The sequence below is a fragment of the Manacus candei genome, unplaced genomic scaffold (assembly GCF_025592945.1).
Source record: "Manacus candei isolate 608988 ecotype Guabito, Panama unplaced genomic scaffold, ASM2559294v1 h1tg000152l, whole genome shotgun sequence".
NCBI classification, from domain to species: Eukaryota; Metazoa; Chordata; class Aves; order Passeriformes; family Pipridae; genus Manacus; species Manacus candei.
In genome coordinates this window covers 1,613,592-1,640,083 of record NW_026138200.1, presented here as the reverse complement: position 1 = coordinate 1,640,083, position 26,492 = coordinate 1,613,592, and the positions used below count along the sequence as shown (strand labels likewise).

At 38.8% G+C, this 26,492-nt stretch overlaps 1 long non-coding RNA gene across 1 annotated transcript in view; it reads right to left on the bottom strand.

Moving 5' to 3' along the window:
• Positions 1-3,077: 3,077 nt before the first annotated feature.
• Positions 3,078-26,492, bottom strand: part of LOC127463189 (uncharacterized) — a 29,114-nt gene continuing 5,699 nt past the window's right edge. The window contains exons 2-4 of the long non-coding RNA XR_007900690.1: positions 12,632-12,811; positions 10,689-10,739; positions 3,078-5,068 (exon numbers count right to left, since the gene is read on the bottom strand). This is a non-coding gene — a long non-coding RNA (uncharacterized LOC127463189). The remainder of the gene's footprint in view (positions 5,069-10,688; positions 10,740-12,631; positions 12,812-26,492) is intronic.

Genomic DNA, 26,492 nt, shown 5'->3' with positions numbered 1-26,492 from the left:
GGTGTGAAACAGGCTCAAGTTGTACCAGGAGATGTTTAGATTGGATATTAGGAAAAATTTCCTCATGGAAAGGTTTGTCAACTACTGGAACAGACTGCCGAGGGAAGTGGTGGAGTCACCATTCCTGGAGGTATTTAAAAGACGTGGATATGGTGCTTAGGGACGTGGTTTGGTGGTGAACCTGGCAGTGCTGGGTTAATGGTTGGATTTGATGATCTTTACCAACCTAAATGATTTTATGATTTTGTGATTGTATAAAAGGTGCTACAAACCCAGTTTGATTCCTGTTCCAAGGGAACCCAAATAGGAACATAAGAGATTCCTTCCCTTAGGGCAAACACTGGAGCACCCCATTACTCCTTCCAGGTCATCTGCCTGCTCCACCCAGCAAAATACTTGGTGGGGCCTCATAGCTGCCAAATTCTAAAAAAAGTTTCCTGAGTCTCTGGGAGCAGCCTGGACAGGCTGTGGGAGGGTGAGATGGGAATTGAAGCAGGACCATGGTCTTGCAACAACAGTCTCATCCCACAGCAACCAAACAAGATAAGCAGGGAAGGCACCTGTGTATTTAGGAAACTGAGGCCTTCAAACAACATTTTCCCATAACACTGTTTCCCTCAGCTGACCTGCCTTGCAGTTGACCAAGGTAAACAATTGAGTCTTCCCAGGCTCAGCTGGGTCAGTAAGGTGGGACTTGCTTCACTGACTGCTTCAGCATTTTGGGATTTTACCCCCTGCTTGAAAGAAAACCAAATTTCAAAATACTAAATCCTCCACACCACAAATATTCTTACAGAAAACTCTAAATTATATAACACTGTAGAAATGCAGCTGGCACTGCTTGGAAAGGGAGCCACACACCATGTTAGGCATTCACATTTTCATTTCATATATTCTACCCTACAATCATGTTTTATTCCACATTTTCCAGATAGACAGTTAATTCACTCTACCTGTACTCCTCTGATACTCTTAAGACTAAGGCTTATCCCTGTAGGATAGATTTTCATGTCTTGGGTATATCAATGCTGAGAATTCAGGGTGAATAAAGCTTTGCTTGTATGCTTGCTCAGCTTGTGACCACAACCATAATAAGAGCAGAGGTGATCCTATCAGCAAAATCCTCAATACTGTGTGCTTCTGCAGCTAAAACCAGTCATTTAGAAATACAAATTAAAGTCTTGGATATATACTAATGGCTCTTTTTTTTTTCCACAAATGGCATAATTTTTCATGAACCAGTACTTCTGCCAAAAATGTTGGAAAGGGCTTTTTTCAAGTCTATTTTGTTTCCTGCTAGCTCACCTGCTGTCTCTGGAGGCTCTTTGTTCTGAGGCAAACTTATAACCAAGGTCACATCAATGTTAGGATTGCCAAGGTTTTGATATTCCTCATCAGGGAGCAAGAGCCACAGTTCTACTGAAGGCTCTCAGGGCCCACACTCAGCCTTAACCCTTTGACAGAGTTGAAAGTAGGGATCCTAGGGTTTTGACACTTTCCACACCTTAGCTGCCAACCTAGAAAACCATATGATCCATAAACTAAATTTGAACCCTTATCATGTTACAAACTTCTGCTTCCCATTGCAAGACTCTTCATCTCTGGCCCTTCAGTTTTAAGGGCCCTTAGTCAGCTAGGACTCTAAAGCAGTGGGAGAGCTGGTGAAGGACACCAGTTCGTTCTGGTTTCTTTTGGGAAAAAAAAAATACAAAAAAGTTTTACATTCTTCTATAATTATAAAACTCAGAAATTTCCTTTCTGAAGAGAATATAACAATTTCAAGAAAATTATACATATACATTTCTTATTACAATAATATCCTAAGGATGAGAAATGCTAATTGACTTCTTCATGGCTTATATATTTTAGACTTCAAGGAAATCTTCAGGTTTTTTGTGGTTTTGTTTATTTGAGGTTTTGTTGTTTGTGGGTTTTTTTGGAGAGGAGTTGTTGTTAGTTTTTTTGTTTTGGCTTTGGTTTGATTTTTTATTTATTTGTTTGTTTATTTTGCTATTGAGTAAAAATTTTAAATTAGCCAAACCTATAAAAGCAGATGCACTGACACCCATAGGTACCCAGTATGGACCTGCTGAGACCTAGAGGGTTCCAGTCATTTTAGGCTGGAATCACTCATGTTGTTCCACAAAACAAAATAGACCACTTGACAATCAGATTCAAAACTAAAATTAATGACTGGAGAGCTCACAGGAGATATCTTTGGGCTAAGCACAAACTATCTGCTTTAGAGAAGGACATGGATTTTTAAGAAAAAATTGATTAACTAAAAAAGTGTGTACATTAGGTAGAAAAGCAAGGTGGTATCTTTTCCCTCTAATTCTTACTATTTTTAACACATTAAAGTCTACCTGTCTGATACAGATTATAATCATTTACATAAGTGTCTTTGGAAGACTTTTTATATTTTATTTCATTGTTCATTTTTGGCTTTTTCAGGCTCAGTAGGCTAACCTACAATATATATAACCAGGAGTAAGTGCAGAGATTTATATTTAGCCAGCCATTCATTTCTGGGGATTTGGTTAAACCAGAGTTCATACTTTCAGACGCTCCCTTAAGACTATAATATGATCACCCTTCAAAACCAGAGGATTTAGGAGATTTGGTGATTCAAGAGGCTTACTGCTAGTTTATAGGAATACAATTAGCATGTGCAAGGAATGCTAATTTTACTGAATACTTCCATGCTAAGAATTTGTAAGACCTAATTCACTGCAATAATCACTATATTTTTTGCAGTAGTTCTAACTAATGGATTTAAAACTGTTCCTTTCTAATACTCTGCTTTAAGCGTTGTCTAAATCAACAGTGAGTTTCAGTACAGACTCACAGTAATGTTCAGTTTTCCTCTTATTTCCTCTAATTTAGGGAAATATCTTCATTCAGGGAGTCATTGACATAATTAACTTTATTTAGAAGCACTCACCTAAACAGAGGTCTCGGCTCCTGCTGGGAACTGATCCATAAAAAAAAAAAAATTAAATTTGTCATTTAATCTCAGATTTTATCAATTCAGTCTGGAAAGTCTGTACAAAGATTTATTTCAGATGGAAATACATTCCTTTGTCCTCACTGCTCTGACTACATTAGACTTTCCTATTATTAATGTAATACCATGCCATAGTTAGCCAATATCTCCCAGGTAACAGGTATCCCTACCTTGATATTAAGTAGATTTAATTTCTTTGTGGAGGCACTAAGGTTAGTAGTATTTTTGTACTGTTTTGTATTGTTTTCAAATGGATGGGGGTGGCTTCTCAGATTTCAACATATTCTGGAGAATATCCAAGGCCAGGCATAAACTAGCAGATTATATGAATTCCATAAATTATTAAAGGTCATCAGTGGCCAACCTTTCTCCTCATTTCCATTTTCTTTTGTCAGGAATAATGACTTTGTTATGAAAAACTTTCAAAAGTATAGGAATGTGAAAAAAAAGGCAGCCCAAATCTGTTTAATAAACAGAGATTAAAATCCAGTTACACTGTAGTTTATGGGACAGACTGAACAGTATCAGATAAGCATTTTAAAAAATAGACAAGCGTAGCAAGTAACATAATTTCTGGAAATTTCAATTTGTTTTTCACTAGTACATATTTGTGTTGAACATGAAGTACCTCAAAAGTGTAAAAGCAATATAAAGTGATACCTAAACCAATCTAACCAAACTTCTGCAAGTCAATATTGGCCTCTTAAGAGTATGGCTTGTCTATTTTGCACTACCTTTCACAAAAAAAAATTAAAAAGAAAACTCCAACCAAAACTCTCTATAAGAAGTAACTGGCCTTCTGACTTAATTGGGCTGCTGACTGTGTGATCCAGTACTTCTTAATTCACATAACAACTCACTTCTATGGACAAAGCAGACAGTAAAATAGGAATTATCAGCAAAGACAAAAGTTTGAAAAGTTCCTGGCAAGAGAAAGAAGGAGGAAGCCCTCATGTGATGTAACTCAATATGGCTCAGTTGAAATCACCAGTCGAGAAACTTTACAGCTTGACAAGGATTTAAAACAAATGTCTCAGAACACGTACAGCCTTTATGAAGACTCTAATAACGTAACTTTTCAAATTAAACCCTCACATGAGTCTGTATAAAACTGCTTAGCTCTTATTCATGGAGTTGCATGTTTTTTTCAGGCATGACAAACAGATGCTGGGCTTTCGTGGTCACTTGAAAGTGGTGAAGTTTACCCCATCATAATTGTGAGGTTGCTGTTGTTACTCTATGCTTATATCTTTAAAAGGAGACACATTGTAGACTTTGCCATTGTTTCAGTTCAGTCCTGTCTTGCCAGATCTCATTTCATCAATGTAACATGTAAGTTACCATGGCTTGTAGTCTGCTGCTAGCAGTGTGTGTGAAAGTCTGTGTGAAGTGAATGAGGTTTCCTGGGATTTGAAGGGATGGCAGAGCAGTAAGGAGAGGTGTCCTACTGAAAAAGAAAATAAAAAAAGGTTTAAAAATACATGTTCTATTTATTGTAGATTTTATTTCCTCAGTTCTGACATTGGTAATATTCTTCAGGAAACTAAGTGATGTCATTTCCTTTCTACAGACAAGTTACATAAATCCTGGAATACAGCCACTTTAAACAGCCTTCAAACAGATGGCTGTGTGTATAAGTGCCAGAAAGTGAGAGCAACCATTTGCAGTAAAAAATGTTACCCCACACATGGTATAATGTTTATTTTATAACCTCTCTCATGGACTTACATGGCTCATTCTTCTAATTTTTCCAGGCACAAATCCCTTAGGAAATAATTGCAGAATACCAATTTAAAAATAAATTAAAATTGTATAAATAAAATAACTTGAGTAGAACAAAGCTTAATGGCTCAATAGATATCAGCCACAACAGAGAACAGAATACAGACAGATCTCAATATCAAATATTTTATTTGTTTAGTTACTCCAGGACTGAATTTTGAGTAGTAAACCAGTGAGACTTAAGAAAATCCAATTTGGTTCAAAGTCTTCATAAAGCTTGGTAAGGGACTTTAACTGGAGGTGTGACAGCCAAGTCTCTTGAACATGAACCCATATTTACTGTAACGAAAGAAAACCTGTCCATAAGGCAATGACCTAAAACCAGATGCTGTACTCACCACACACGGTGAGGAGGAGCACACAGAGCAACTTGGTTCTTAAAAACCCATCCATAAGGATAAAATCCAATACTCTATGACTAACCATCCCAGGAAAGCTCATGCACAGGAGTGGTACACATCAGAAAGGAGAAAGCAGATAGCACAAAGGAAGTGACCATCCTACAGGACACACTGATAACCCACCCCAGGAGACCCACAAACAGTGCAGCTCCTGGAGGCAATTCTGCTTCTGCCTTTCTTTCATGTGTTCCTTCTCACATTTTTCCATAGTGAGAGTGAGAAGCAGGCAATACCAGTGCGTCAGCTGCAGCATCTTACAATTTCAGGGAGAAAATCAAGGGCACCCCGAAAGTACAGGGCTAACATGAAGAAATGCCACCTCCTGGAATTATAAAATTCTATAATGCTTTCCAGCACTATAATCTCCCGGCTTGATAAAACCATGCACAGAAAATAGTGGGTAAGATTTTTTTTTAAAGGAGTTTGGAATTGTTCTGACTCTGTTAAGACCTAATACAATGGGAGAAGGATCTGACTTCAAAAGGAGTGGCAGAAGGCCAAAGCATAACACTTCTGAAGTTTCTGTTCAGGTAGCTTTTAGGATACTTTCTTTCATGTCTGCATTACAGGCAAAAGCATTGTCCTGGCTCCAGACCTGTGTCTTCAGTGTCATGCTTCTGTCATGTTAAAATTCAATTCTTGAATGTACCAAACTGATTTTTCTCAGTTGAGAAAATCAGTGGCAAAGGGGGCTGGGAATGTATCTTCAGTTTAATTTGATTTGCTTATTCACTGCAACCCAATAAAGGAGGCAACTGCAAAATCATTACAGGTAATTTCGTTTTTCAAATGTTTTCTACTCATACAGAAGTGTCCAGTTCTCAGGAAGCTTTTCTGTCCCAGGAGTCTCTTTCAAATGCAGGGAATAAAGTAAAGAATAAAGTTCTTCTGGATGCCGCAGCTTGTTTCAAGGACCTTTGCATAACAAAACAATACAACGTATCTTCAGAGAAGATAGGGGCACTGCCATTTGAATTCCTGGTAGCAATAACAAATAAAGTCTTATGATATTGCCAAGTATCATATTAAGCTTGTTGGACAAGGGTCACTGAGCTGTGACAAGGGAGCTGTGATTAAAGGCAGAGATGTTTCATTCTCCCTCCTTGCTCCCTCTTCCCCATCCATTGCAATGTCTCAGGGCCAAGACTTCTTTTCAGGGATGCGTTAGTCTACTGTAGAGGTTGTTAAAAAAGCAGCATTTGTAACATCAGAATCCTTCCCCACAGATCCTACATGACTTGCTAGCACAGTACTTCTACAGCAGGGTTATTGTCCATCGAGTGTCCTACACTGGTCCCAAACTTGCTAACCTGCTAAGAACATAATTGTGAGATTCTTAATAAAGCCCCACAGCTGTCACAGCCTGCTATGTAACTCAGTTCATCATTCAAACACTACAGTAACAAAGTCTACTCCATACCAGAGCAGCGAATGTCACCAGCCTTACTTTAAATTCTAACAATTCATTTTTAATATTTCAGTATAACTTTTTGTCTCCTTATACTACAGGCATACAGAAAGAGAAATATCTGTGAGTACAGATACATCAACAAAACAAAACCCCAGACTTTCAGTCTTTTTATGGGACGGAAAAAGATGATCAGATGTCCACAAATGCCACTTTGGCCTGTAACACCCAATTGTGTGAAAGAGACTACAAAAGAACAGGATGTCCTTTTAATTATTTGCAGTAGTGATCAAAGTTAGCAGGTGATGTAAGAGCATGCATAGGCCACAGTTTCATACTCAGAGGAGTGTCAAAGCAGATGAAAGAGTGGGAGACAGTTTAGGGGTTGCACGGAGTCCTCCATCCTCCTATAATTCTGTTCCCAGAGGACTCTGTGTAACAGTCTGCTCTAGGGCTACCCATGGGACAGCAAAACCCAGTGCTTTCTCTTGCCATAGCTGCCAAAGCCAAAACTTAATCTGAGTAATTTGTGTAATCTGCCTTTGCGTTCAACACTGAGAAGAAAGATCTGCTCACTCTGGGGTCATTCTATGCTCACTTTGCGACAGGGACGAGGAATTACTTGGAAGAAGGTAAAAGCAGGTGCTGGAAAATGGCAGCTCATTAGTGTTTCTCAGCAGCACCACTGTCTTTTTTCATCTCCAAGGAGACTGATTGACCCTCATTGCCAATGCACCAAAGACACAGAAATCCACTGCAGCAAAATCATGAGTCAGAACTCCTTGATACAACTTGAACTGTTAAAGAGCCAAGGATCAATACACTCTGCTGAGGAAACAGGTTTGCTGCAATCAAACCAACGTTTTTTACTACTGTTACAAGTTCTTTACTTAAGGTCTTGTGACCGTTTGGAATGTAAAATGTTCTCCATTCAGGATGTTTCTCCTCTGTATTTTGTATTTATTTGATTGCAAAAGAACAGTTTAGAGATCCTATTACCTTAAGGTAGAATTGTGTCCTCAAATGTTTTTATGCTTCTCTTGGGCTCTGCTGCCTGAACTCCACCAAATAGTCTAATAAATTCCATATGCCCATTTTTTTGAAGAACACATTTTCAAAGCAGCAAATGTTTTGACGGATTGGCTCACAGAGAGCCTGAATGCTGTTATACACATCGTTTAGCATTCCACAAGGCCCCCACTGTTAAATTCTGGGAATGTGGCCAGAGTGACCTACCTAATACTGCACTAACTAGCTTTAAAAAAAAAAAAAAAAAAAAAGAAGGAGAAAAAGAAAAAAAAAAGAAAATAAGACATTCTTAACCATTGTGCTGCACTAAAGCATATTTGGAATTTGAACGTGTATTTGCTGCCCTGGTGATTTGTGTTTGAGGTGTGTGGGAGTTAGGCTGACACATAACTGGACTCACAGAAAGAATTTTTGCATAACACTAAAAATATATTTTAAAAGTAGCTCACACATGTCATGTAAAGCAGAAGCTGGGGCCCCTGTCTTGCTAGAAGTTAAACACCACCTGAGTGGTTGAGCTTCCCTCACACACTGGGTCCAGGCAAACACAAGCATGTCCAACACCATCTAGAGAAAAAACCAATTCATTAGAGAGCTTGACACTTAATTCAGAGCATAGAAAAAATATTTAAGAGAATGTATCAAACAGATACTGCCTGTAATTAAACTATGAATGCATCCATGATTTGAAAAAATTGCTTACATATTTATTTTGGTTAAGGAAAAGTTCTAATATTATTTCAAAGACTTCAACCCCAGTTCTGATTTTTCCATCTTCTTTTTCTGGTGGAAATTTATTATTTCTCTCTTTGTATACTACTATCAGGTCAAAACATTCTGGAAAGCAGATGCAGTTTTGCCACTTTCTTTTTATGTTGAAGAAAAATGAATTGAGCAAACTGGGAAACAAATGATCAGTTTAGTGCTTCAGCCTCATATCCCCCATGGTGAAACAAAATGATGCTTTCTTTTTGTTTTGACAGAAGGAAATAAAGAAAGAAATTACAATGCATTTGTTTATTTAGAAGGGGGAAACCCCCTGACCTAACACACTTATTCTGTGTATAAAACCCACACAAAATTCAATATCTAACATTAGCCCAAAGAGAGAAAGCAGTGAGGAGAATATGTGGGTGCTAGGATATTCTGTGTCTCTGCACACATCATGAAAGGCAAGGTAGGGTTCCAGACTCAGGAGGATCCATCAAGATCTAGATTTGGGAATGGTAGTTATTAGGTATGTTCAGTAGCTGGTGTGTTGAAATCACATATGTAGTTACCACAGGCCATATATGACATGATTTCTTTCACCCAAGCCGCTTAGTCTGAAAATACAGTAAGAATACAGTGTATGCATGTATTTACATGCATGTATGTTTGTAGGTAAAAGCAGCTGTTTAATGCAAGAATATATGTGCCTGCAATAGTAAACTGGGTTTACAAATCTATGCCACTGTTGCATTACTATATTAGTGTCACCCTCTAGGCTTACTTATTGACAGTTTTCACTAATGTGATGTTTGGTCCCACAAGGTGTGTTTTAGGAAGGAAATAATACCTTGTAGACTGAACGGCTTACACAAAATCTGGGAACATTTTATGGGCTGAACATAATACCTGCTCCATTTCAAATTCAGGCTACAGATTTCTGTTGTCACCACCAGCTATGCTGACCTGTCACCCCAGAGTATGGAATGCTGATGGTTGTGCCTGTCATCAAGATGCAGAAGGAGTGGAAAAAAATGAGACCTTTGCAAGCTCCTAGAAGTCTATAATGACAAATAGAACTTGTCTGGGACATGCTGTCAAAAATAAGACATCAGCTCTGGACAAAGATCAGTGGGGGATGTAAGTATTTCTGCTAAAGTACAAAGGTATAAATGATGTTGAAATGATATATTTAAATACACACAACAACAACAAACTGAAAGAGTCAAAATTAGCAAAACCAGTTAATCTATAGTCCAAGAGCTTTTCTTTGTAAGATCATCTCTACATTCTGCATACTACCTTGCAGTGCCTTGTACAATTTACTATGTGGTTATAAAGGACAAAGTCAAACTTTTATCTGTTAAAAGACAAAACCTTTACCATCATTGCTGATGTAACATACTGTATCTTTCCCATGCATTTCTCATTCCCATACTTCGCCACTTTCCTCAGTTGTGCTGGCATACCTTTTTGTGCAGCAGTGCCATAAGGCACTATGAACCAGCTAGTAAACAGATCTCATTTTTAGAAACACTCCCAAAAAATGTGTTTTCTGAAGCTGATGATTTCCTCAGTCTGATTCATCAACAGTTGTGTTGGAACATCTGAAGGGGTGATGCATTAACTGGTATAATTAAACTAGCGTAATTGCTAAAGACTTCATCTTCTGAAGTCATAACCTGCTTTCTATGTGTATTTTAATTTTTTTCTCCAAAGAAAATGCTTAGTATTTCTTCTCTGAGAACTCTCTGGGAATTATTAAATCAAAATATAAGGGGCTCTACGTGTATGAAACAACCCATTTACTGTCATGTGTTACTCTCTAGAAAGGCTTGAAAAGACACAACTGTTGCAGCATAAACCTGGTATTTAGAAAGGATGTCTCTTCTGAATCACTGATCCCCAAGGAAAGCAATGTAGAACAAGTTTTGCAAGGTCAAAAAAAATAAATGTAGAGATTTTTCCAGAATTAAATTCAGGGATGGAACAATGGTACAAGATTGCTCTGACCTCATTAAGCCAAATGAGTAGCATAATACTGAGTTGCAGTTGATTCTGCTGCTCCTGCTGCCCTCCCCTCTTCGAGACTGCTCTGTTAAGAAAATTTTAAGGCATAACTTTGAAATTATTACATCTGTTCTGTATTTTGTCAGAATACTTGTTTCCAGAAGAAAATCTCAAGAGTACATTGGAACAATCCACATTTCAAAAGCAAGCATTGCCACAAGAAAATTTTTATTTATCCAAATGGTGATGTGATCCCAAATTGTTTGGATTTATGGTATTCCAGTGTTAGACATAGTGGAAAGAAGCTTAATCACATGTTTTTTTAGTTCAGCCATCTACTCACCCATGTACAGTAATGAGCATTTTTTCAGATCATCCCTTAAAAGACAGTTTTCTGTGGAGAGAACATCAAAACAAAATTATTCTTATGATTCCTATGTAATTAGAGAAAAGACTTAGAACATTGCTTTCATGACTACGGACTGTATACACAAAGCTTTGTATTTCTGATTCTGAATACTGCAGAATCACAGAATATTCAGGGTTGAGAGGGACCCATAAGGATCAAGTCCAACTCTTAAGTGAATGGCCCATACAGAAGACTGAACTCATGACCTTGGCGTTATCAGCACCAAGTTTTAACCAACTGAGCTAGTCTCAGGGTCATGGATTTAGTTGATCTCTCACTTTAAAATACTTGTTTGTTTATTTGAAGTCCTACATGGTGTTTTCTGATGGTTTTTTTGCTGTATTTTAGTTAATAAGAAAGGTAGTAAGCAGTCCTTAATCACTGAGAAATCATGAAGAGTCACAGATTGCGGACTATGACAGCCCTGGAATTCACAGACTGGCTCAAAATTAAAAACTTGTGGATGTCACACTATACCAGGTCTTAGTGGGGTTTGGGATTTTCACCATGGCCTCATCTAAAGCCACAGCCAAAGATAAAAGTCTTTCCCAGTACCAAGTCAGAGCAGAAAGAAAAGAAGACAGTTCCCCATTGAATGTCACATAACATAGTTTAGGGAGCAGTTTGTCACATAACATAGTTTAGGGAGCAGTTTGTCACAATACACTATGCAGTCCAATATTCTGTAACAAAATCTTCAACATGGAATATACTTTAAGAGTCCAGTTCTGATTTTTTCAGCCTGGTCCTCAAGTTAATCCTCTACAACAGCTCCTCCTAAGAGGTAGGAGAGAGAGCATGGAATACATACATATTGCTGTCCATCAGGGTTCTGTCAGTGAATGCTCAGCTAAAACCCACACGTAGCTCAGCGGTGCTCTAACTTGCAACTGAGATTTGGACTTCAAGCAGGTCCATGTTATGTGGTTGGCACTGGCCCTTCTACAGTCCATGCTCTCGGTTTTGCTCAACACAGATGAAACTATGGCACAAGTTTAGTAGCAATGCATGAAAGAGTGCAAGATTAAATATTCCTTTTTAAAGAACTAAATTTACCTATAGTGCAAAATGTAGTTAAGATACATTTGATTATTAGCTCAAGCCATGCATGGAGCAATTTTCTGTGTAAAGAAAAGAATTTAAAAAGGCATTTAGTTGCAAAATCTACAGGACTTAATTTTGCCACAAGAAGGCCCATCATTCCTTCAGTAACTGTTGTTGCTGATTCAGGAATCTCTCATCATCTTTGCTGTTGTTACTTGCAGTTATTTGGAATAAGTCATAACTCTTATTAACAGCCAATATTCTACTGAGAAGTAACACATAAATCTCCACAATCTCCTCTGTCTGATACTAAATATTTCCTCTTAAAAGAGTTTCAGACATTAATTTGAACTTGTTGGGGTGTTATAAATGCTATTTACATGTAGAAAGAATAGTATATTTGTAAATATCTTTTACAGCAAAGAATAGGACCTGCAAGGAAAAACCAAACAGAATCTGTATCCTCTGTGACCTGGTTTATCAGGGCATTCATTTGGTCAAAATTTAATGTAAATAATGACGGCTTCCTCTTGCTGACTGTCTGAGTTGTTTTGCTTGATCAGCACTGATATGGAAAAGGGTAAAAGAAAGATTAAATGATCAGGCTGCAAAGGAAAGCTATCTGTGATACTGCAGAGTAGCAAGCACCTATCAGGATAAGATTGGTTTAGTTCTTGAGCCTATTTAGCACTGATATGATCTTGGAAACAAAAGCACATGGCGTTACATGCACTTCATTCAACTACCAGCACATTATATTGCCACATGATGACTCCAAGTGGGAAATAATTTTAAAGTGCAGGGAACAGGGAAGAGATGAGGAACACACTCACCAAGTCTTGCTGGAAGGCCTCAGGGGGATCTGTGGCTGAAGGGGCTGGGATAGCAGAACAAGCTGGTGGACTCATGAGAGGAGGCTGATATCTTGTTGTACATCTGCCTGGAAACCCAGAACTTCAAAGAGGAACAGCAAGGAAAGCCATGTTCCTCTGTGCACCAGGCTGGAATCTCACCTGAGAGGAGTCAGGTTAGAAAGGCTTACCCACATGCAGTCACGCAAACTTCATCTGAGAGGCTCTGATTTTTATAGGATGCAGACATTGGTCTCAAGCCAGTTTCAGGTGCAGCATCATATTTCTTTGCCCTACTTAAGGGTAATGGTCAATCTCAGTACCTAAATTTGTGCAAGTCTGAATTACTCACAATTCGCATTTATACCAGTGGCGATAGTGTTTAATTTTGCTGTAGTAGCAAGACACATCCAGATAGCAAGGGAGCTTTGGCGTGGAAGGACAAGAAGTTTGTGGTAAGTTCAGATGAGAAAAATGGTGTAAAAGGGATCAATATTATTGCAGAGGCTGTCAAATCTGAAGCCCCTTCCCCTGCCTATGACATCCTTATGGCTACATGCTAGTGCTTTTGCTTCTAAATTATAAAGTATACTAAGATAATAAAGGGAAACTAGGAAATGGAGGAAAATATTTTCTCAGACATAGGAAAAGTAGTACACTTATTCAAAAAATCTGCTCAGATCTACCTAAACAAATATGAACATGTTCTATTTCAGGTGTTAAATACATGTCTATCAGAACTTTGTAGACCAAGGCAAGAAGTGTGCCAAGGCACCAGGGTCAAAATATAACAATCTTGTGACAGAGCCTGAGAAACCCATCCCCAGAACCCAGGTGGCCTGAGAGCACTAACCATGCATATCCAGCCAAGAAAAGCTTTGCACACAGGAAGCCAGGACAGAGAGAGGAGCAGGCTGCTGCCTGCTTATGCAAGGAATGTGGTGAGAGAGAATAGGAATGTGAGACTGCTTTCAGAGCTTAAGTTCCCTTGCAGCTCCTTTTCCCTGTGCACCCCATGTTCCTTCCAGGCTCCTATGTCTTCTGGGGTCCTTGCAGCCCCTGCAAACTCTCCTACTGCCCAAAAACCACCAGTCATCTGACTTAATCCTTCCAGACACCACTCCCATAGGCCTACCAGCCCCTCACCTATGATGATGGGAGTGAAAATAGACAGGTCAGATAGATTTTTCTGATGTTCATCACCTCCCTCCCTTACAACATGGCTATTTTTGCTGAACTCAAATACTGAATACCTAATGATAGGGCTACCACTTTCCCATTCTTTCCTCCTTCTTTATCTTTCTCTTACTGAGAACATCACAGCCCTCTCTGATTCCAGCCCACAAGACAAGTCCTATCTGTCAGAGAGACCCTTGGTGAGAAAAAAATATTGGTATATTTTTAGTATTTCATCTGCATTTCCCATCTGGCCATCCAGCAACCATACACCCTTCACGCTAATAATTAAACCCCTGTATTCTTACAGCCTGCCAGTAAATGCCATGGGACCTGAACAACAGAGCCAGTCACACAGCTCTAGCAAAACTTAGCAAGAATATTCAGCTGGCTCTCTTGCTTGTCTTTTCCTCCTCCACTTTCCTGCCTGACTCCTCTTTTGTTAGTTTTGGAGGCACTCATTGACATAAGTGAACATGTCACAGAAAATGATACTGAAATTCCACAGGGTTGGAGGAGCTGGAAAGAACTCGTAGTGGTGCTAAGATGGGCAATGTTGCCCAATCCCACCCCTCTAGTGCTAATTGCAGCAAAATAAAAAGTCAGCTCCATCCAAAGAATGAGGCTTGAGCCACAGCCATCTTTCTCACTCCTCACCAGTTCCACTGTCCAATCCACCCCCAACACTGAGTCATCAAACTCACCTTTAGCCTTCTTCACTGCTGGCAAACAGGCCAGATGTAGGCAGGCTGCAACACCAGGATGTTGCAACACTTCCGGGTCTTCATACTTTAGTCATTCAATCAGTGGAAAATGTCAGGAATGAAGAGGCAATCATATTTCTTTGTTGCTAAATAAGACTGTCATTTAAAGTGACAGACACAGAAAGCAGATACTGGTACTACCTAGTGCTGTAAAAGATTTTGAGGTTACTACAGTGGTCTGGAACATTTCACAGAATCACAGAATATACCAAGTTGGAAGAGACCCACAAGGATCGTTGAGTCCAACTCCTGGCCCTGCACAGGACCAAGAGTCACAATGTGTGGTGCCCAACCACCCTCTGGAGGAGGAATCTTTTTCTAATATCCAACCTAATCTCCCTGACACAACTTCAGGCCACTCCCTCAGGTCCTGTCACTGGTCATCACAGAGATCAGTGCCTGCCCGTCCTCTTCTCCTCACAAGGAAGTTGTAACTGCAGTGAGGTGTCCCCTCAGTCTCCTCTTCTCCAGGCTGAACACACCAAGTGACCTCAGTGGCTCCTCAATGCCCTTCACCATCTTTGCTGTCCTCCTTTGGACACTCTCTAAGAGCTTAATGTCTTTCTTACATTGTAGTTCCCCAAACTGCACAAGGCATTCAAGGTGAGGTTGCCCCAGTGCAGAGCAGAGCGGGACAATCCCTTCCCTCAACTGGCTGTCGATGCTGTGGCTGATGCCCCCCAGGACACGGTTGGCCCTCCTGGCTGCCAGGGCACTGCTGACTCAGATTCAACTTGCAGTCAACCAGGACCCCCAGGTCCCTTTCCATGGCACTGCTTTCCAACATCTCATTCCCCAGTCTGTACCAACATCCAGGGTTGCCCCATCCCAGGTGCAGAATCCGGCACTTTCCCTTGTTGAACTTCATGTGGTTGGTGATTGCCCAGTCCTCTAATTTGTGGAGGTCTCTTTCCAGGGCTTCCCTGCCTTCAAGGGAATCAACAGCTTCTCCAAGTTTTCTGTCATCTGCAAACTTGCTTAGTATCCCTTCCAGTCCTGCATCCAAGTAATTTATGAAGATGTTGAAGAGCACAGGGCCTAAGACGGAGCCCTGTGGAACCCCACTAGTGACAGGGCTCCAGTTTGATGTTACCCCATCTACTATTTGTTAGTAGGAGGAAAAATAACTGGCCAAATAACAAAAGAGAAGTGCAGGAAGAAAGTTATCAGCCAAAGCCTCCTCTCCCTTAAATTGACAGAAAGGTTTACACTGGTTTCGGCAAGAGGAATGCTATTACAACAGGTATGAAATGTCTAAAACATCCTTAGATTTCATAAAACAAAAAAGGAGGTTCACCATTATGATGATCCAGAATAAATTGTGAATCATGAAAAACAGAGAGCAGAAAGTATAAAGACTTTCCATTTTGTGCCTGCAAAGTGAAGCATGAGAGCAGCCCAGGAGCTAGAAGATCTGCCCTGATGCAGACAGTATGAGGGAGTGTTGTTCAGTTTGGCAGCATATAATCATCCTTGAGCACTCCGTACTGTCCCAGCACCCTGCAAGGCACAAAAGGAGAGCAAGTGCTCTGGTCCTCTTCCTTCCTGGCAAGAGCAGGATACAGACATTACCTCAAGAGATGTCTCTCACAGCAGGGTGAGATTCCAGTTTAGCATGGCACTGAGGCAACAGAAGATAAAGCTGGAATGCAGGCTGGATGGTCTACAACCAGGAATAAATCTGTAGATGTTTGCAGGGAGCATCATAATTTAATCATACATTGGTTTTAGAAAACTCAGGTTTCAAAAGTTCACCTGTAGCAGTGTAAATTAACAGTAGAGAACAGCTACTGAGAGACTTAAACAGGTATTTTATTAAGGACAATATCATTAGTAGTTTGTTCTAACATTTAAATAAATTTGGATTGATATTTCTAGTCATTTCCTCTCAAAAATGGCAGTTTGCAAGTTGTTATTTTGCTGGTTTTTTATGTTTGCAAGTTCTGCAAATAACTTTTAACTTTTTGTACAGAATCCTTAAGAATTAATAAACTGCTAAGCTTAGAATGAACTTCTGGACTATCGAATAGTCACCTGCTACAGATGCTATTTTGACAGAGTAAAAGGATTTTTATAAAATGCTTTTGCTGTCATGAAAAGGATCCTGTGACTCAGCCAAAGGCGTGCAGGACAAGGATATTTATCTCACTTCATTTGATGTTATTCAACCACATCATTATGCTGGCTGCTGAAAAATAACAAGGAATGTCTTTAGAAGAGCTGGCACAACATGCCCTGTAGACAGTGTTCTTCCTCCTGTCTACTGGAAAGAATCCCTGTTTAAATATTTAGATGAACAAATCTTGTATTATTAACAGCTGTACTTATGCTAGCCTCAAGAGAGAAGGAGAGAAGGAAAAAGGGAAGAGACAAAGAGATGGATAGAAAAAAAGGTAAAATCTTAAAACTTAAACTAAGAAACAATAAAAAAGAGAGAAACGTAAAAAGAAGATTACCCAAATGCATGGTATTTGTTTCCCATTTCACAATGCTTCTCACTGACTTTATGGTGAAACAGACACCTTGGAATACCTTTAGGACACAAATCATTCACATCTCAGTAGAAATAATTTAAAAATAGGAGAGAAATTGTTCAACACCTGAGAAAAACAATGCTGGTGCCTCAAACAACAACATCATTACAGTAATGTTATGCGACTATGCTGGGATTTGGGTCTGTACATGGAAGGCAGGAAATGCTATCAGTGATGTGCTCATGTGACAATTTGGGTAATCTAATCGATTTCCCTCTATTTTCCCATTTGTAAAATGGAAATAATTATACTTGTCTCCTTTCAAGTGTCATTTTGGATTTTAAAGATGAAAACTTTGTGCCTGATTTGAAGAGGACCATGGTTTCTTCTCTGCAGCATTAATAAAAATACAATTTTCACAAGGGCAGAAATTACAGCAGATTTTATGGAAATCAGTGGCTCAATGAAATGGAGCTGATTGACACTGCAAGTGTGGCCTCAGATGTTTCCATCAGTACTGTCAGCAAGTAAACCCTTTCCAGCCTTATCTGTGGTTGAACAAATATTTATGATATCTATGGGTACAATACATTTCATTAAAACACATTTTGTATTTGTTCCCATCCATACAAGGCCAAATGGTGGTCACCTATATAAAATGTGAAACGATACAACCTTGAGTTAGCTTTTCATTCTGTTCTTAAGAGAAAGATACACATATCCCAAAGGAGATAAAGAGTTAAAGCAGAATGGATTCTAAAGGCTACATTTCTGTGCAACTCTCCAACCAGTTCTCTTTCATATTTACATTCCTACAAATACATTCCTATAGTTCCTGTTGCATTTATCTATGTCCTGCTATTAACCTAAATTGCGACTCCCTTCTTAATGCTTTTCTTTTGTAAACTATTTTTTTTTTTTTCTGCATATAGTTAAGGGCAACATGGCTGATGCTTGAATGCAGAGCTGCTTACACAAGTGATGCAAGAAAGCGTATGTTTTGCAGTCTTGGGCCCTCGTTTGACGGGTAGTGGTATCAGAATTGGTATCCATCATGAACTAGGGTGCCTGAAAGGAGGGAATGTTTGCCTGAAATGCTGAGCTCCCATGGTGCACTCCATATCAACAAGTCAGAACAAAGCTGCAGTGGTTACATCTAAGTTCCTTGGTCAGAGTTCATCTCTCTATTTAAAGGAGCATCTGCCTCCACAGGCCAGAGGAAGCTTAAGGAGGCTACTGACACTAAGCTGCGAAAGAGAGTGGCCCTCTGGGAGCCAGATGGAGCTGTCAAACCTGGCCACTCCTACAGCACAGCAAGAGTCCTCTTTATGTATCTTTACGTCATGTGCCATCACTTGTGGAAAAGTAAAGCTGACAGACCAAAATCACATTCCTAATGAAGCCTACTTATAAATTTGCATGCACTTGGAGAGCAATTGTAAATAAGTTCCCCAAATATTTGTTAACATCACAGAAAGACACCTCACCACAGCATTTCAATAAAAAGGAGATTTAAAATTTACTCTTGTTGGTAATGGTATGTTGTATGAGGTACTGAACAGACACTACTTAACAGGAATGATTAAACATTAAGGTTTATAGATATAAAAAGTAAATATTGTTGCAGGATGAAGGCTAGATTAATATTTGCCTCAAGGGACAATAAATTTTGGTGACTGAAAAAATTTCAAGTTAGACAAGGCATCTAATACCTCTCAGGTTAGTGGTATTATTCGGGAACCAGTCTGTGAGTTAAATGCAGTTGTGGCAGTTCAAAAAGAAAATTGTGTTAGTCTTAATATATTTTCTCTTTTTCCTCAAAATAATAGCCTGATATCATAGGTATAATTTTTAAAGACTCTTTCAAGCATTAGTCTTACAGCAGTTATCACTAAATAGAAAGAAAAAATGTGGAAGTAGGTATACTACAGTGTGACATGACTGAAAAATCAGTACAACGAAATTTCTTTTTAAATTCTGAGGTGGAAGAGGAAAAAAAAGTAAAATAAGTTAATCCATAACCCAAATGAAATAAAAAGTTTGAATTGTTTGAATAGGCATTAGTTGTAATGGTCATCGTGTTAGAAATCAATAGGTAGCTTCTGAAAAGGTTAAAACCAAAACCACTTGCATTGAATTTTGAGCCTCTGATTCTGCCTTGAGAATAATTCCCCCAAACTCATGTAGAATTCTAATTTTAAAGAGTATTCCATCTGTCCTTTTCCATCTCTTCACTAGTGATAATTTTACTTGCATTGTAGTATTAATCTAGATCTCTTACCCAATCCGATTAGTTATTTTGTTACTTCAATGCCATATGAATGATTTCGACAGAATTAAACCAACAAAACAATGGAAAAATGCCGTTGCAAATGAAGCAGGCTCATCGCTTTTCTGAAGTTTGCCTTTTCTGCCAGAGATGTTCTGCAGGTCATATGACCTAAACTAATTTCACAAAACAAAAAAAGAAAATCCAACCCAAACACTTGAAATGTCCTTCCAAGACTTTCTCAGAAGCAAGGATTTCCCATCATCAATAATACATCAGGTTCTTGTGCAAAGGGCAGCCACGAAGGATTCTTGCAACATCAAAAACAAATCCATCCTTGAGGGATTTTTAAAGCATTTCAAAACATGTTCTCATCAAAACAAGCAGCTCACACATGGTAGAAACATTTTATTGTCACTTCTCAGCCATTAGACATTTCTGTGTGTAAATGATTTCTTACACTGTTATTCTATTACCTGAATGTTATGGTGTTCTTCTCAGTTCCTGAAAAGATGAGAAAGAGGGTTTATTATGTCCCTTTCTTTACCTGTGAGACTGATAACTTGATAAAGCTTTTGCAATCGCTCTTCCAAGGACAAACAAGGAAGAAAAAACATCCAAATTCAAATTATCAATGTGTATGGGGGACTTTGACACCAAACTGGCTTGCCCGATGTGACCTCAAAAGGCACAGCAAAAGAATGAGAAAAACATAGTTTGGAAAGTATATGATGTTGGCGTTGGCAATGAGTACTGCTGAACTGCAGAGAAACACAGGATGCTTCTGCTGTTTCCGTTTTGCAGAATACATTTGCTTTTGGAAGGGTTTTTAAGGCATTTTCTGCAAATATAAACTGCCTGATGTAAATCAGTCCTTTACTAACTTGATCACTTGTTACAAATAATTTATTTTTGCTGAATCAGGAATAATTGTGTCTGACAACGGGCACATTCGCAGCTGCAAACAATAGTGACAGGGATTGGATTTTTTAAAATTACAAGAGTTGAAGTAGTTTGTATTGTACATAGAGATTCAGGCATTTTGGTACATGTATCCATGTCACCTTAAATTAATTTTTATTTACCCTAATAGACATGAAATATTCTAAGTTTAATTCAGAATTCATGGTTTTGCTTTCAGGAGGAATTTGCTCAGTACAAACCCTCAGAATTGATCCAGAAGTCATGAATTATATTTTATTAATGACACTAGGAATTGCAAGGAATGAGTACCTCATGCGATGTTCTAATTCTTGGGGTTTTTTTAGTAGTTAGGGTCCAACAACAAGTCTTAAAATAGCTTGGTAGTGCATTTCTCCATGGAATAACTTGAATGGGAAATGGCATGAAATCGTGTACTGAAGTGAACTTAAGCTTTGCCAAAGACAAGATTGTTAGTTCACGACAACTCCAAACGTTTGTAGCTTTGTAGCACCTTTGTTCCAAACTGAACTTAGAAAGTCTTAATTACCTCTGCAGCTGGCAGATTGACTGACAGAATCTGCAGAATTTTCACATTTGCCTCAGCTGCCTGGAGTGTCAGACCTGGATGCATGTACACAGCTCATGGAGACCAGCTAGGCTGTAAGCAAGCAGTATATCTGACATCTGAGTTGCCTCTCACACTTGAGCAATAGCCCTGCATATGTGCCTGTCTTCCAGGAAGTACCAGACTATCTCTGTACCTGCCACACAACTGGCATGACTCTATCTCCTAAGACAAGGGCAGCAACAAGAGAAGTTTGTCAGGAATCAGTCACGCTTGCCAACAGTGCTAAAAAGTGCCACTTCCCCTTCCCTTTTCTGTGGTTTTACAAGGGTTCTCACAAAATGTGCACATTCTGCTGTGCCCATGAACAACAACTGATTTGGGAACTCCCAGAGAGACTGTGGCTGCCCTTATAAATTTGAGTCAGCTTACAATCTGTCAGCTGGATCTATCTGAGAAGTCAGAGTGGAGCCACTAGCTAGAGTGCAAGAAATCTACTTTGCACTGTCTTCTCTGCAGAGAGAAGCTCCAGTGCCAAATCCAGTTTCCTCAAAATCCATACTTGGTTGCTGCCAAATGAAGAATCATGTAAAATCTGCAGTTAATCTACTTTCTCACACTGATACACTCCAGGCAATTAAACTTCTGTTTTTCAGCATGGCTGAAAACATTTATCTCAACCAGTTTGAGTCATTCAGCACTCTACATTTCCCTTGAGCATAGATTTCTTTCATGTGCAGGCCCTAACCTAGCCATGATCTGAACACAGCAGAAAATCAGTCTGCATAAAACATGGTCAGAAAGAGATGGGACAAGCTTCACTTTCAGCCAGAAGCTCCAATGATAGAGCACATGGGCAGGAGCCTGTTCCCAGATTCCTCCTCTGAACCTGGGAAATCAAAACATCAAGCCCACATTTTCCACAACAGGTGGAACCCCTTTCTGCTAATCCAGAGATTCAAGTGCCCCCAGTTCTCTCTGGAATTTCATGTTTCCATAGAAAGTGGAAGACCCCTGTTAGAAGACATTAAACCTGATCTCTCCCTTTCTCCCCATTGAACAGTTCCCTGTCCTCTACTCAAAACTTATTCCTGCAGCCAGAGAGGTGACTCTCATCCCTCTCAACCGATGGAGCTAGTACCTGGATGTTTAGCATCTGGGTGAAAGCCCTGCCTGATTACAGGGAATGTCTGGTGTTATCTCCTCTCCTGGAGACATTTTTATAAGAAAGAAAGGAAAAAAAACAACAAAACAACCAACAAAAGCAGCAAACAAACAAACAAATAAACAAGCAAAAGAACAGTTATGCATCTTCTCTGAACAAAACTGTAGGCAAGTAATTTTTGGGATGGGAATCCCAAGGCAATTTCAAGTGAAGGGAGATGCTTTGTTGCACCAGCACAAGTTAACTATACCCTGAAAAAAAGTGGCATTCAGTTCTCCTTGAAGATTTTAGTCCCAAGTCACTTCCTGAAAAATCACTTAATATATTTTAACCTTGTTAGAGGAATTAAGGCCGCTTTCAGGGGGAAAAGCAAGTTTACACAAAAGAGCGCTGAAAAGACAAACTCATGAGGAACCCTGAAGGAGCCCAGAAGCACCAGGGCTTTCAGAGCAATTCACTTTGTCTAAATGTCACCCTGGGAACACTATTCTATCCCTGGTTGAGGACAGTTGTCTCAGGAACTTCTGCGCTGTCTCTGATTCCAACAATGAATTTTTTGCAAAACATGAATTGCAACCCCAAATTTGACTTTTGTTTACCTAAAATACCTGTCAATGGAAATATGACACTAATTTCAATTTGTCTTTTACTTTCCCAGTCTGAATAACCTCCAAACAGAGGAATAAGCTACACACAGAAATTTAATATTTTAAACAGTCTCAGTTTAGTCAAATGAGAGTTGAGGCATTTATGAAAAATAAATATAGAGACAAATATGACAATTTCATTTCTAAAACTAGAGATAGTTTCATTTTCTATAAATGATTGTTTGTTATATTATATATCTGATATACCTATTTATAATTTTATCTTGTCAAAATCAACTCTGTAGAAGAAGAACTTACTATTTCCAAACCCCTAAAGCCTTTTATAAGTCAGTCCTGTATGCATAAGCATTTCTATTAGAAATGATAACAAGATTTCTCTAATACACACTAGCCCAGTGAGTAACGGTGTAATACCAAGTTCTCGGGGTAGATTCTGCCATTAAGACATGGTTTTACCTTGCTGCATTATGGACATGCCTGATCCATCCCAGACGTATCCGAAAGTGCACAGGTGCACCCAGACAGATAGATTTATGGCATATATTCTGACTGAAATGAAACTGCTGTGTCAAAACAAATCAGGGACAATGGTGTCCATAAAAAACCAATTATCTTAATTGAGCTTTTAAGCTTTTATAATTTATATTCTCATCTATGAGTACTCTAATTCTACTTGGATACTGGAACTCAAAGCAGGGTTTTGGTTTACAGAGCCATAGGAACCTGAGTCTGTAGTTAACATAAGCTAGTCATTTACAATGCAAACAGACAATTAACTAATTACAGGATGGTACAAACTACTGGAGAGATACTTGTATCTTTCTTAATCTTAACTAGAGAGGAGTTTTTTGGTATCTCAGCTCTGGTGGATGGCCATTATTTTCCACCATCTGAAAATGAAGAGATATGACACGAGGTAGATACAGGGAGTTGGTGTTCTATGAAAATAATCGTATACATTGTGTCTGTGACCTCTATCATAACAAAAAAGACCCTGAAACACATCCCTTCTCGTCTTATTGTCATCATGTATTTTTGTTCATCATTACATTAATTTTCGCAAGAGGATAAAAAGGTCTTTATTTTTTATCACCATTTAATGGTGTACCCACATTAGCTGAAGCATTAAATCCTTACTATCTAAGGATTGCTGGTTCTTTATGTGATTGTGTGTTTGATGGATTTTATTCATGTGATACCCTGGCCAACTGTTTTGTGTTGCCTAACTAGCCATAATGTAAAGATCTCAGCTTCATGAAAAATATGAGCTTTTGATAGTTTGAAGGTTTTTGTTTCTGCAGTGAAAAAAATCTAGGAGTTTTGAAAATGGTCTGTGGGAGAGCTAGGAAAGAAAAGTTCTACAAGGGATCTATACCTAGAAGAAGCTGGTAAGTTTTCTAGCTCAGCTGTAGGGGGACATTTGGGAGGAGCAAGAGGCTGGCTTATGTTTTCTGTTTCCCATTCCCTCCTCTATCTGCCTTTCGCAATCATCTGTCCCTAGTGAGGTGGTCGTTTCTGGTCTATCAGACCCTTGTACATAACATGGTTTAATCAGTAGTCTGAGTTACTCTTTTACTGTAGCAATGAAAGAAAAGCAAATAGTTAACAAGTGACTAGAAGTCTTTATAATTGCTGACCTTCAGTAGTCTATATAATGTGACTTTAGGCCACTGAGTAATAAACAGACTAGTGTAATATTTACAGACATGTCTGGAATGCAGCAAGTTCCCCTCTTCTCTTTCACGAAGTCATTAATGGCTTTGCGAGGAATCAGGCTGCTGCCGTTCATGTTCCCCCAAAAACACTCTTTATCTCTTGACAGTTTATGCTGACCTTTCTATTTTGTTTTGGTTTGTTGTTCACAGATCCATTTCCCAAGTCCTGGGGTTTACAAACTTTTGTAAGGGGTTAAACATTTTCAGGAAATCATTCTGTTAACTCAGTCCTAACCATGGATTCTCCAGCCCAGTGATCAGAAGACCTCTTAAAGATAATGTTTCTCAATCAGTTCTTTTCAGGTGGAAAAGACCATGTTGTTTATACGGGTAGGATTTTTCCTGCTAAAAGCACACAACTCTCCCTCTTTCCCACACCAGTAGCCAGTTTCCACTGCTTTGAAATTCTGAATGCTGAAACAAACCTAGAAAAACAAGAAATGTGTATGGAGAGAGGAAATGAAAACATATGAGGGAACAGTTTCTTGCTTCCCTTCTTTCTTTACCTCCAAGACAAAATCTGAATGTAATGGTGGCTTCTGACAAACTGGTCTTTGGTCTCTGAGCAAGTCAGGTACACAGGATTTACTTAGAAGAAGAAGGAAGGCATTTTCCAAATAACAAAAATCAGTGCTTTTGAAGAAGCAGAACAGACTCATAACATTGTAGAGTTCCATTAAAAAGTTTAGTAATTGTTTGCAGCTGCCCGTTAAAGCTATTTCCTTTAAATCCCATGGCACTGAAGGCAAAAAGAAAGAGCCTTTATGCCAATTTTAATGCATCCTAGTGTTGGATATAAACCCATCTACTGTGGTCTCCAAACCATTTTTGGTTTGTTTCTGTTTTATTCCAAATACAAACAATGCTCACAGGCACTTCATCTTGCAAACCAAAAATAAAATCATGAAGATTTAAAGGAATGTACAGAAAATATATTCAAATTTTTACAAAACAACAAAGAAATACTCTTGGAAGTGCTGAGTATTGGACAGTCCATTAAATATTTAATCTGTGTCTGCATCAGTCATGCCTAGGTAGAACTAAGCTTAGAAAGACTCCTTGACACAAAATACCACAGTCAGAGTCAAATCTGAGGTTTAGTGTTCACAGAGTTGTTCATTCCAGCTTTTAATTTGCTTTGGTTTTAAATGTACATTATGTTGTACTATGACTCAGCAATGAATTTGTCCCATGGGTATATTAAAGAAATCTTGCCCTCAGCTAAACTCATTTACCTTGCAATATTTACACTGTAGACGTAGGTTTGTCTTTCAACACAATGCTTTTAAATTTCACGTAACTACTCCATGGCATAATTACCCGTATGGATCTCACTTCATTGGAAAACAACATCATTAATTATGTAAAAATCTAAGACATTTTGAACACAGCTCAGAGATGATGGACCCAAACAACATCTATTTTCAAGTACCGTGTGGAATGAAGAGTGAATGGAAAATTTTTTTAAGGAATTTCTCTGTGAGGTCAGTACAAAGTCGATTATCAACACATGGTTATTTTTGCACAATAGCAAATAAGGAAATGCGAGAAATCTGTCTCATGTTATCATCTTCCTCTGATATTGGACTAACTATTCTTGGATTAGTTCAGCAATGTCTTTCCTTTCCATTCCCACCCCCTCTGTTTCTGCACAGATGCAAAACACATCTGTGTTGAGGCAATGACACATTTCTCACTTCGGACCCATTCCTTTCCCTTCTTAGGGAGAGCTGCTCTCCAGAGAACTCAAAAAGTTGCAGTGTGATAGTACTTATTTGCACTTATTATAGAAAAGACAATTTTTCAGCACTGTAACATCACTGTTTGGACAAGAGTGTGAGATACAAAGAGAACTCAGACTACAACTAAAGGTAGTTTTAATTCTGCCTAAATTAAATCCACTTTGACCAATATTTCTATCTGACAGAACCAGTATAGATGATACAAATAAGGAGGAAAAGAGCAAGTAGATATATCGGCTACAAAGACATCTTCAGTAAAGGAAGGGAACAAGCTGGAGTCTTAAAACTGCTGTGCTGTCTGTTGGGCTAGTCAAGGCACTTCAAGCACATTCCACTGATGTTGTGATTAGGGTGACACAAAAAATCAACAGTAGAGATTGAGTTAAATAAATTTTTCACAGGAAGAATTTGTCATTATGTCCCATACAATCTGTGCAATCT